The following is a 13,178-nucleotide window of genomic DNA, read 5'->3' on the forward strand; positions in this document are numbered from 1 at the left end:
ACAGCTGTTCTCTTTCCCCCTTCTTTTCCTACTAGAGGCATTTCTAGCGGCATTGCAACTGTCAGCTTTAAGGACTCCTGTGCAAGAAAAAAATTAGAAAAGGGAGCTTCTAGTTTAAGTTAATGGAGAAAAGCTTAATTTCCTTCTCATCTGATTAGCTACTCAGATTTGGAAATCTATAAATGTTTCCAGGTCTGCCTGCTTCAAAATACTTTTTAAAGGTCATTTACATAATCCTGTCAAGGATGCCATATGGGTAGTGGATCAAAAGTGTTGTTACTCCCGTGACTTCCATCTCGTCCCGAGATTATCTTCCAACAGTATATTCTGGGAGCTAATGGACACTTTCCTTTAACCCTAACACAGTGCTGGTAACGTTTTCCTCTGTGGATTTGGAATTGTAATCCAAAGATTATGCAACCACTGTTTTTTTTCTTTAAGAAGCAATTTATTTTGAGGGTGAAGTGCTCTGTCTTAGGTTAAGCAATTTCCTCTTCAGCTATTTTGCTAGTTAGAAGAGATAATGCTCTCAAAGGCCAAGCGTGGGCATCTTCCATCTTCCTGATGATACTGACTCAGATGGGATCCTCAGTCCCTTTTCTGAACTTAGGGAGTGTTCTGAATGTTTTAGAGAACAAACAAGCCTCTGGTGTGATACACATATGTAGAACATTTTTGCCCTTTGTGAAGCAAGAGAGAGAGAGAACAATGACCACAGTAGAGGGAAAAGTGTGTTTAAACCCATAAATGTATGTATAGAGAAGAATGTGTCTGTGTGTACATTATGTGTCAGGGAGGTAGTGTGGCCTCATGACTGGAATCAGAGAAACCTGGGCACAACTTCAGGTTCTGTCACTTACTCTTTGGATGATCTTGTGTAGGTTTTTTAACCCCTCACTATTTTTGCTTCCCTGTCTATAAAAATGATAGTAATAATAATAATAACTTCATGAGCTACTGTCAGTATCAAATAAGTCATATAAAGTTCTTACTGTTGCACCTCAATAAGTAACTTCTCAATCAAGTTTGTTAAAAGGATGGTAGTGGTGGTGGTTGTACACGTGTGTTTTCTGTGTACGGTAAGGATACCACGTATCCCCTGTAGCACCATAAATAAGACATTCCCTTGATTTATTTATTTAATGATGGTGATACCCATTGACACTTATCTGCTAATAGGCTGATAAATAAATTTAACAACTGGCTCTTGGGCAGGGAGTGGGGTGGGGAAGGAAAATCCCTGATTTGTAGCATTTCCTTGGTGTACCTATTACCTCCATGGCCAATTGCAACATACCAACATGACATGATGTGACGTGATGTGCCTGAACAGTAAGTCGGGAAGAGATGCACATGGCTGGTTTCCCGGCACTGGCTCCAGCTCACTCACGGCTGTATTTACCCCACAAGCTCTTAGAACCAGCAGCACAGGATGGCTCAGTGTGACACAGATTCCTCTCTCTCTCAGAAAAAGCTAAATGGCTCACACGGATTGATTGTGTCCATGTTTGCATTATACATGAAGTGGCTGAGTAGGATACCTGACAATGATGGCTACAGCTCTCCTTGGAGGGTCTTGTTTGACAGAAGAACTGTAGGATATTAGATCAGGAAGGGGCCAGAGATATCATCCAGCCTCTGGTGCAACCTCTAATTCTGAAAAGGAAACTTGAGCATCAAGGATTATGAAATTAGGTAATTTACCCCTGTTCCTCCTGCTGTTTTCTAATCATGCTAGGATTAGAAACTACATCTTCTTGACTCCTGTCTTCTTTTGGCTCTCCTGTCAACAAAACTTATGCAGCCGCAGGCCACTCGGTGGCAGAACTAAGTAACAGAGGAAGAATATGTACTTAGTTGCTGCAAGTCATCTTTCTATTCACTTGAAAGGAACATGATGCAAAAAAATTTTTTTTAATAAATCAAGATTTTTCCCAAATGCTCACCTATGGACTTACTTCTGAGACTGACTTTGGAACTCTCCTACAGTTGAGGTGCACTTAAAGAGATGTTCCAGGAACAAACAGAAAGGAATCCTCTTTGAAGATAAGCACACATGCAAGGGTCTTACAAGGAAGCCCAAACTATGATAAGACTCCAATGTATTGACATTCCCTTAAAAACATTAATTTGTTTTAATTATACAAATATTAGAGCACCTTTATGTGCCAGGTGCCACTTTTCTAGATGCTACAGATACACACGGGTAGATGAAGCTGCTGCCTTCGTGAACTTGCTTTCTGGTTTGGGGTGGGTGTGCACAGTGAGAAGAACAGAAACTGATTATATATCTTACAATTTTAGGAGGAAATAAATGCTCTGAAGAGAAGAGAATCAAAGTAAGGAGAAAGAGTGCAATGGCAGGAGGTGGGAGGACCACTATTTAGACAGGTCAAGAAAAAAAAGGTCTTTCTGAGGAAATGACCTTCTGGCAAAGATGTGAAAGAAATGAGAATTTAAGGCGAAGTATCCCTGTGGGGGAAAAATTAAAAATGAAGGCCCAAACAAGCTGTTGTGTTTGAGGAACATGAGAGGGGTTGCGGAAAGGATGGTAAGAAATGAGAATCACGAAGGACTAGAATCATCATGGACATTTGCTTTGGATTTTATTCTGATTATGATGGGAAGCCTTAAATGGTTTTGAGCAAAGAAAGAAAGTGACTTGATTAAATTTTTAAATGATTATTCTAGCCACTGTATGAATATCAGACTTTAAAGCTAAGGGTAGATGCAGGAAGGCAACCTGGCCAGCTACAGCAGTGGCCCAGCTGAGAAATGATGGTGTCTTGGACACTTGTTGTGGAGATGGTGAAAAGTGGTTGAATTCAGGAGAGATTTCGGAAGGATCACTGGCAGGACTTTCTGGTAGACCAGATGTAGGGAATTAGAGAAAAGGAAAACTCAGGATGATTCTTTATTCTTAGGCTTGAATCCCTTAGTTTATAGTGCTGCCATTAATCGAATGAGGAAAATTGAGGAAGGTGTAGTTTATAAGAGGGCAAAAGGGCAGAGTACTTTCTAGGGCATGCTAAGTCTGAGATGACAGTTAATATCTAAAGAGAGACATAGATGTTGAACTGAGGGAAGAATCTGCATCTAGAAATACTAATAGTAACATCATTAGCATTTAATTAATATTTAAAGCCAAAAGATTAGAGAGATAATCCCATACAGAACACAGAGAAGAGGAATGAAGACTGAGTCCCAGGACTCTCCAGTGTTTGGAGGTCTGGAAAAGAGGAAGGTCCAGCAAAGGCCCTGCCAGAGACTATTCAGGGAAGGAGAAGAACAATCCGGATATTGTGTAACCGGGAAGCCAAGCGAAGAAAATGCTTCCAGAACAATGGAGTAATGACTGATGTGAAAGTCTGCTGGAATTTGAATAAGTAGAGAACTCGGAACTGACCAATGGACTTTAACAGATGGAGGTCACTGGTAATATTGCCAAGAACAGTTTCAGTTCTGGAATGAGGAGGAAAGTCTCATTGAAATGAATTCAAGAGAGAAGAGGTGATTAAGAAGTGAAGAGAGCAAATACTGACCACTCTATTAAGGAAGTGGACTTTTTCTTTTTTAAAGATGAGAAATATTTCAACATGTTTGTGTGCTGATGCATGTAACCTAGTAGAGGGGGAAGTTTCATGACCAGGAAAGATATAACCACAGGAGTGATACCCTTGAATTGATGAGAGTACACGGATCCAGTGTACCAGGTAGGGCTTAGGTAATAGCAGTAACAAACAGTCCATCCACCATGGCAGGAGGAGGACCATACACATGGGCAAAAATGTGGGTGGGAAATGTGTTGAAGCCCTCTATCAATAGCTACTATTTCTATAATTAAAATAAGAAGCAAGATCATCAGCTAAGAATGAAAATGAGTCAAGGATTGTGGAGGTTGGATAAGAGAGAATAACTATGACTATGGTGGTAACTGGATAACACAGGATGGAAGCAAGATCCTTAAAGGAGAATCTTGGGCAGAGGGCAGGGTATGGAAATGCATTGTCTATGTCAGTATTTTGTGATATTACTAAAAATGATGAAAGAGTTAGTGGGAAAAAGAAAGATGAACACCAGGTACTTAAATCTTTAATGAATTATGGAGAGGGTCTGGGAGAGAAATAGTTGGTTTCAACATGGAGGGTTAGTAATATGGTACAGTTAAGGCAAGCATACCAGACAGCCTGTGTAAAGGGAAGGTCAAGGTGGTCATACTGTTTGAATAAAATAATGTAATCAAATGGCACACAGTATACACACATACACGTAAACACACAAGTGCACACACACAAAAACATACAAGTGCACAGACATATATACACACAGCCGCAAACAAACACATTACCCTTCACCCTTTCTACCCTCAGTATAAGAACAGATTTAAGAGCTCTGGTTCCTCAGATGAGCTTAAAAATATTGAATTGTCAATAATCTGACCTCATATGTATTGGAAGAAAGTTGGAGACTTAGCATAAAAGTAAATTTTCCTTCATTCCTTTCGTATCCACTTGTCTTTCACCCTCTTTTCTCCTTGCCTTTCTTTCCATCATGTATAAAATGGAACCACACTCTACACACCTTGGATGCCTAAGAACCAGAAGACATATTCTTAATTAAGCGCTGTTGCTGCTTCTCTGTTCTGTTTCAGGTGGGTGGGGAATTCCGGAGCAGGAGTAGCAGGGCTGCTCCCAACAACAGCCTGCTCAAAATCTTAGCTGACCCTTCCCTGCATAATGCAGGGACCTGATGACAAGGAAGAACACGGAGGAGCGGATCTACAGAGTGGGTGGTTGTCAACTGCAGACCATGACTGATTCATAGACTGTGAAATCAGTTAAGTGGGTCTTGACCACCACTATTTTCTTTAAATAAAGAATTTTAAAAATAGAATAGAAAATTATCAGAGTGCATTAAATGTAATGAGGGTGAAATTGGGCAGGAAACATGAGTTTATATGAATATTATATATAAATGTATATGGGTAGACAGTGTGTATAAATATGCATATTTATCCACATACTTGTAATGAGTTGTGATGTAAATACTACAGGTCACAATCAACAGTGTTTGAAAGCAACTGTTCTAGGGAATTCTATCCACTCTGACAGATACTGAATTCTAAATTCTTTTTATAATAAATAGATTCCAGAAAATGTACCTCTCCATTCTCCTCCACGTCTTCACCTGTATGCCCACCTGCCTACTGAATATTCAACTGACCCCTAAATTCAAGTTGTTTAAACAACTCACTATATGTTATATTTGAAAGTGTTGTTAATAGAGTAAATCCTAAGAGTTCTCATCACAAACACACAAATTTTTTTCTATTTCTTTCATTTGTATCTATATGTCTGTATAAGATGATGGTTGTTCATTAAACTTATTGTGACAATCATTTCACGATGTATGTAAGTCAAGTCATTATGCTGCACACTTTAAACTTATACAGTGCTGTGTGTTAATTACAACTCAATAAAACTGGAAGAAAAAAAAAAAACCAAAGCAACTACAACCTTCACTAAGTCCCAGAGCCTCTCCTGTACTTGACTATGTCTCTAAATTAATTCATCCATTCAGTCAGATGCAAACCTTCAGCGGTAGCCAGTCCTCTCAACTCCATCTGTTCCTCTTTCACCCATCCCTCTCAAAGCCACCATCCTTATCTGCTTCCAGTACTGCTGTAGTATCTTCATGTGAAGTGTCTCGGTCTATACCCTACGTTGAATAGTCCATATACTATGTTCACTTAAATTCTCTAAATCCCCATGTTGATGCCCCTGATCAAAAAAAAACCTTCACTAGTTCCTCAGAATTTATCAAATAAAACCCAAACACACTTTTATAGGCTGTTGAGTTGTTGGTGCCTGGAACTCAGAGACTTTGTCATGTATCTTAGGACCCCTCTTTCCACCTAGTAGGGTGATTATAGACAGTAGGCATGTAATAAATGTTTGAAGATTGAATAATTAATGAAAAAATTGTTATTAAACCCCCAATACATAAAGTGAAAATAAAGTTCTCCTTATTAAGTAATAATTAATCAGAATTTCTTCATGTAATCCAAAACTTCAAATTTTCAAGAAGGCTAAGAAAAGATGAGATCAGCTGACATTAAATTCCAAGACACCTAGCTAAATACCACCCAGTCAATGCAGTACACAAAGAAGCATGGCATTAAAAATGAACGAATGGATTCATTTGTATAAACAAATAAAATGACTTTTTGTCCATGATGTTAGCTAGCATTATTTAGATTTTCATTAAACTATTTAACTTAAACCACAGTTAGTTCTAACAAAGGGTACAAAATCGGGGGTTTTATATGTGTAAATAACAGACTGCTCAAAGCGGATGGCTTGAGACTTTCTTCCTATATTTCTCATATATGTGCCCAAACTATGAGGAAATGACTGACAGGATGGCCCCAAATTACTTCTACTCTCATAAAAAAGTACATACTAAACATTAATGGGAAAATAATCTCAATGCACCAACTCTACATGAAAACTAAGCTGAAATCAAAACTGACAGCTCAGTCCCAAAATGCACATTCAATCTAATGGGAGAGAATGTCAGCAGAAAATAATTACCTGCTCCTCTCACCCTGTTTTCCGTAAAATTAACTTGAAAATGTTTCAAGCTGTTGTTGGAGGAAAATTCAACACACAGGTTAATCTTATCTTTAATTATAAAAAAGCAGTGAACACTTTTTTTTTAACATGCAAATTCAATTGTATATTATTCAGTGTGAGGAAGGTTTGCCATCATGGAAAAAAATACCTTTCTTTCAGAACAATGGTACCAGATGCTAACAAATGCATTTCTATTTTTGGTTGTAATTTAATTCTACTCACAAAGAAATGTGCAAGACGGAAACAATGATAAGAGAAAATTACGTCCAAGTTTTGTTTAGTTTTAGCAAGAACTACCTGGATGGATACATAGGACTATTTGTATAAAAAAAACTCTAATTTAAAAAATATGTTATAATAGGGTGCTTAATATTCACATCACATTTTACAGTTTATAAAAGCATTTTAAAGATACTGCCACACTCCCTTTTCTGAATCTGCAAAAGTGCTAGGGTCTATTACTCTGATATGATACATTATGACATCATCAAATATGATGCTATAGAAAAACAGGACACATATTGAAAATGATGCCAATCATACAGAAGTCTCATATTAACTAGGAATGACACTTCAGAGTGGCAGAGAGCTCTCTAATTAATTCTTTCTCAAATTTTCCTGCTGCCTGCTCAAACATGATCTCCTCTGAGCAGAAAGGCTCCGTAACACAAGACAATTGCAGAAGAATTTTGTTGCTGCTGTGGCTGTTGCTGTGGCTCTACAACTAATTTGCAAAGAATAAATCCTGTGATTTCTCCCCAAGCTCACAATTTAGATAACTGCTCCTTGAGGAGACAGCATGGTGCAAAGATCAAATATTCTGGCTAGAGCCACATTGCCTGGGTTGAAACTTAGCTCTACCACTTACTGTGTGTCCTTGGGAAAAGTTCCTTAACCTCTCTCTATAAATGTTTGAAATGAGGATGAGAATATTTATTTTCTCAGAGGATTGCTTTGGGGATTAAATAAAATGATGCACTTAAAATATTTAGTGACTGGCAAGTAGTAAATAGTCATTTGGGGTTTTTTCCCTTCAAAGTACAATGTCAAATCTATTGGCGGCATAACAAATCATGGATTGTAAAGGAAGACAGTGCTCTTGTGTTAAAGCAACAAGGAATTTCCCCTCATGCCTTTCTTGTTGCGAGTGTTAGGAGGGGCACAGTTGTGCAGAGTCAAGAATATATTAAAGTTTCATAAACATTAAAGCTTATGAAATCTTTGTAAAGGCTTCTTTCTTTCACCAGTGGAGTGAGGTTTGGACCAAACCAAGTCCAGGCAGAGCCTGCCTGCCATGATGTGACAGATGTCACATGGCCAGTACAATCTAAGATTCTGCTGACCAATCACTGTCTCCCTTTAAGAAGACAAAGGACCTCAAAAAACCACAGTGACCAGAACGAGGGAGTTATCGCTCTTGGCTCTACCAACAGAATAACGTCCCAATATGCTGACAAATACAAAAGCGGGTGAACCAAAATTATAGGGGTTAATCTCATTTTTATAAAATATTAATAGCAATTTTCAAGCAATGGGATTATGTAGAAGGTGCTTTCTTATTTTGGGATAACTTTAGAGTTACAGAAAAGTTGGAAAGGTAGTGGAGTGTGCTCCCACGTACCTGTTGCCCAGTTTACCACTAATATCAACATCTGACATAAGTATGGCATGTTTGTTAAAACTGAGAGACTAATATTGTTACCTTACTATTAACTAAGCTCCTGACTTTATTTATATTTCACCAGTTTTTTGTAATGATGTCCTTTTTCTTTTCCAGGATTCCACTTTGCCCTTAGGTATCATGACTCCTGAGGCTCTCTGGTCTATGGCAGTTTCTTAGTCATTCCTTCTTTGTCACAACCTTGACAGTTTGGAGGTGTGATGGATAGATATTTTGTGCACTATGAGTCAATTTGGATTTCTCTGATGTTTTCTTCTCATGCTTAGACTGAGGTTATAGGTTTTTGAGAAGAATACCATAGAGGTAAAAGTGCCTTTCTTGTTACATCAGATCAGGGTGTAGGTGAAAACAACATGACTTTTCATTGGTGATGTTAACCTTGACCACTTGGTTAAAGTATAGTCTGCCAGGTGCCTATGTCCACTGTGAAGTTACTATTTGTCCCTTTTCATACCAAAGTCTGGGGACCCGAGTGCTTGTTGCTATTGGAAAAACATTTACCCTTACTAGTTCAAATAAACGCAAATTACAGAAATAATTATGAAGCATTCTAGACTAAGAAAAAGTTGGTATTTTTAAAAATAGCTCACAATATTTGGAGTAATTCCTGTGGAACTGGGGTACTCATTTATTGCTGGTGGCAATGGAAATTGGTACATTTTTGGAAAGCAATGGAATAACAAGAACTATACAAATTTTCATTAATCTTTGGATCCAGACAATTCAGGAAGTGAGATAAATAAATTACTCAACAGTATAAAAAAATCTACGTGCATAGGGTATTTATTGTCAAAAACCTAGAGACATGATAAATGCACAACAGCAGAATGATTTAGTAAATTACAGTGCATCAACTGGATAGAAAACTATGTGGTTATTAAAATGGTAATTATAAAGTAAATGTAGAAATACAGGAAATGTTTATGGTTTACAGTTTGAGTGGAAAAGAAAGAATAAAGAGAAGTCTGTATTCTAGGATCATGACTAAAATGTATATTTGTGCAGACAAAAACCAAATTTTCTCAATTCTGAAAGGCATGGTTTTAACATGTCAACAGCTGTAAAATTAGGGTGTATCTTACAATCAGTACTGTCTTGTGCTTTAATTAGAAGCCTCTTTTTTTAGAGGTACATAAAATAATGATACATCTTACATTAAATGAAATGTGGTGCTGTTAGAAGATATGCCAATATGTTAATGTTGAGAGATTCTAGATGTCTCATTTCACCTAGGTTCAAAATTGAACTTTCTTTCAGTAATACATTTAAAAGAATAACAAATTACTAGAGCCAAATGTCTTTGATGAGCAGTGGAAAATTCTAGAGTAGATACATCTCTAAGCAATTTTCATATGCAATGGATGAGCCATCTTTTAAGAGGAGAAAGACTACAGGAGGAATTCTGAAAAAAGGGATCTATTTTTAGTAAAGGAAGAGGAATTAAGGAGGAAGGGGTCCAAAATGTTTCCTAATCTACCTTGTGATTTTTAGGATGCAGTTTTCTTTTACACCTAGCTTCAAAAGGATTAGTAATCCGGTGCCATGACATAAAATTTAGAAGCTGAAAATAGCGAAGTAGTTGTCTTTCTTATCATCTTTCATTAAAAGTGGTTCTGAATTAAGACATAATTAAATTTGGCATGAAGGATTTGAAGGTAAGTCGTTTTAATCTTACACAAGAAGTCTTGCCAAAAACAAGAAAATAATGATATAAATTCACATGGGGTTGGAAAAAGTCCTCAGTTTTCAAAATACAAGTAAATGGCGAAAACCATAAATACAAAAAAATGAGAGTGATATTAGGAGAGAAACAAATATCAGAATATTAAAAGTAAAATTTATTACAAACTTTTTGAGACTTTTTAATCAGTTATGATTAGAGTTAACAAAAGAAAAGAGATGTCAATCTGTTCTTTTTCTCTTTTTTTTTTTCAATGAGAACATATGACATGAGATTTATTTAGATCTGAGACCAAGAGGAGATGCCACCCAGAAAGAGTGACCTAAGTGAGAAAACAATTTAAGTTGGAAAAAATTATGTCTCAATTCTGTAATCATCAGAAACCAGAAATTCTAATTATAATAATTTATTCAAAATCATTTGAGGTATCTTCCCTTTCTTCCTCACATCAGTAGCAGAACTTCCATTATTGGTGGGGCACGTCCCCTCTAGGAACAGTCTTGATTTTTCCAGCTCCTCTACAGCCTGTGGTCAAGCTCTGGGTAATGTGATGTAAATCAAAGCCATATACGACCACCCGGATCCCTCTTTAAGACGATTCTTTAAAGAGAGAAGTGAGTGGCCTTTCACCCTCCTCCAGGTGTCTCTGCTGCCAGCCTCCACTGGATGTAATGCTTGGACATCCAAGTGCCATCTCAGTTTTTAGGTTGATACAGTGTCTGGCAGTCAGTGCCAAGACTGGTGAAGCAGGAAGAATCTTAGAACCTGACGACACTGTGGGTCTGCTCTCCCAGCTTCTGATGGCCACCCTTGGATGTCCATGGCACATCTTCTATCTTGGTGAAGCTATAATTATTTCTGGTGTTTAATACTTACAGTTGAACCTAAGTCGCAACTGATAACATCTAGAATGTTACTGTCATTCTTGCCTTGTCAGGAACTGTTCTGAAGAATGTTCTGAACATGCTTCAGAAAATGGGTTTCTTTACCTCGTACCCTAAACTGAAGAATTAATCCATAAGTACCAACTAGATATTATATCCTGTGCTCTACTTTGATGGATTGATGTGAAAGAAAAGCAGGATGAGAAGGGATTGCCAAATAAAAATGACAGCTGGAGAAGATGGTGAGGAGGAGGAGAGTTGGCAAGTGGAAGGTTTGCTCTTCTTCCCTGTCTAACATTCACCAGTTGTTAAATATATCTTTAGCAGACTTGAGAAGCAGAAGACAGGCCTCTTAAAGCTTTGGGTATGAAGCCAGAAAACATTCCCAGTCCTGGCCCTGTGAACTTGAGGTCTTTCTATAGCGACTCTGGGTCTCTTATATATGACTATATACTAAGCTCTGCTAGGTCGGACAGCTTAGGGTCAGATGAAATAACCTTCATAGAAATGCCCATTTTAATCATTTTTGTGGGCTTGGGCTTCTTGAAAGAAGAAGGTTAGAATTGCTTTCCCTATTGAGTCTTCTCCCAAACACTGCTTTTTGTCTAGAATACATTTTTTGACCATCCCTTCATCCTTATTTTAAAATTTTCTGAAGTTCTACTTCATGGACATAATTCTTAGGATCATTTTCCCATTGGTTCCCAACTAGACATTTCATACTAATGCATTTGATTATGTAAAATTCTGTTTACCTCTGATACATTTTTTTTGTGTGTGCTTACTTAATGGTCACTTTCCAAAGAGAAATAAACTTGGGGTTTACTTTCAACTGGCTCCTAGCACAGTTACTTCAACTCATGTTCATTAATCACCAACTATGTGTGTATTGGTGTGGGCATTAAAAAGATATTTTCTGAGGATGGGGGTGATGTTGGTGGAGGTAGTAATAATAAAATAATTCAGCATACGATGTAACTAAGGGGCAATCAACAATGAATAATGTATCCTCAGTTAATAATGAAGAATCCCTCATGGGTTCATTACAAATGCAATCATAAACTCTATGCTTTTCACCTCATATTCAAAGCCTGCTTGAAGAAGGAACTATTTACGGAGGAATTTTTGGTAGTCTTTCCATTCTTCCTGGCACTTCAGGTTTTACCCTCCAATCAAGCTAATCCCTCAGAAAGGTGCACACTTGTCCTGAGTGATACCGGCGCTTGAGATGAGTCTTGTACAGAATTGTGCCTCTGTCATTTCCTGAGGAATGATCCTATAGTCATACAGCTTCATGTAGTGTTGAGAATTTCATCCACTGCCCTTAAGGGAAGTTCCATGTAAGCAGTTAGGTTTAGATTTTAATCTAATGAAGTATTTGTTTCTCACCAAAGTTGATGTGATTATTTTTCTTAGACATTTAACACTATGTCCCAGACCAGCTTTTGTTTTCACATTGGTTGCCCAGGTGAGCCTAATTTCTTGTTCAACTCTAACAACTATGAAGACTTGGATAGTGTGGGTGCTTGTGGTTTTCTCACTTCTGTCACTTCCCAATCCCAGGCTTAACTTTCCTCTGACCAAACTCATATTTGCCCTGGTCTTAACATTTTTTCCCCTCCTATTTATATCACACTGTTTTTATGGATGAGTTGGCCATAGGCAACTTGAAATGTGTTCTAGAAGAAGACAAAGATAGATAAGTAAATTAAATTAATAAATAAAATAAGGATGCACATTATATATAATTCAGGCACAGAGTGGATGTCCTGAAGTATTCTAAGGGACCTGAGTCTAAAGGCCATTTCACTCTACTCCATACCTGCCTATCCAGATACACCAATCCTGAAGGTGTATGGTCCTTCAAAGACACAGTAAATCAGATCCTGTGCAATAAACACTTTGTAGAATCTCCCTGACTCCATGGAGTTGGGGACATTGGCTAGAAAGAAAGTCCTTTTCCTCCCAAGAATCCCATATCGAGGGCACTGACCTCTGGCTTCACCACGTCACTGCAGCAAGAAAATAAGTACACATTTGCACCTGAGCCTTCCAGGAAAGTTGCCATATACAATGTAGGTACCAGATTAAAAAGTTACCTGCTTAGTTTTCAGTTCATTAAGACAACTGAAAAGTTGACAATTGAATTCAGGTCAGTTAACAGCTGACGTAGGTCAACTTTTCCATACAGCTGTGTACTCAGTAAAGTAATAATTAGCTAAGCATTAACTAAGCAACTATTTGTAAGGCACACTACTGCCTGCTGTAGGGGCCATAAATATGAATTAGTCAATTTT

This window comes from Camelus dromedarius, chromosome 15, assembly GCF_036321535.1.
Source record: "Camelus dromedarius isolate mCamDro1 chromosome 15, mCamDro1.pat, whole genome shotgun sequence".
Classification (NCBI taxonomy): domain Eukaryota; kingdom Metazoa; phylum Chordata; class Mammalia; order Artiodactyla; family Camelidae; genus Camelus; species Camelus dromedarius.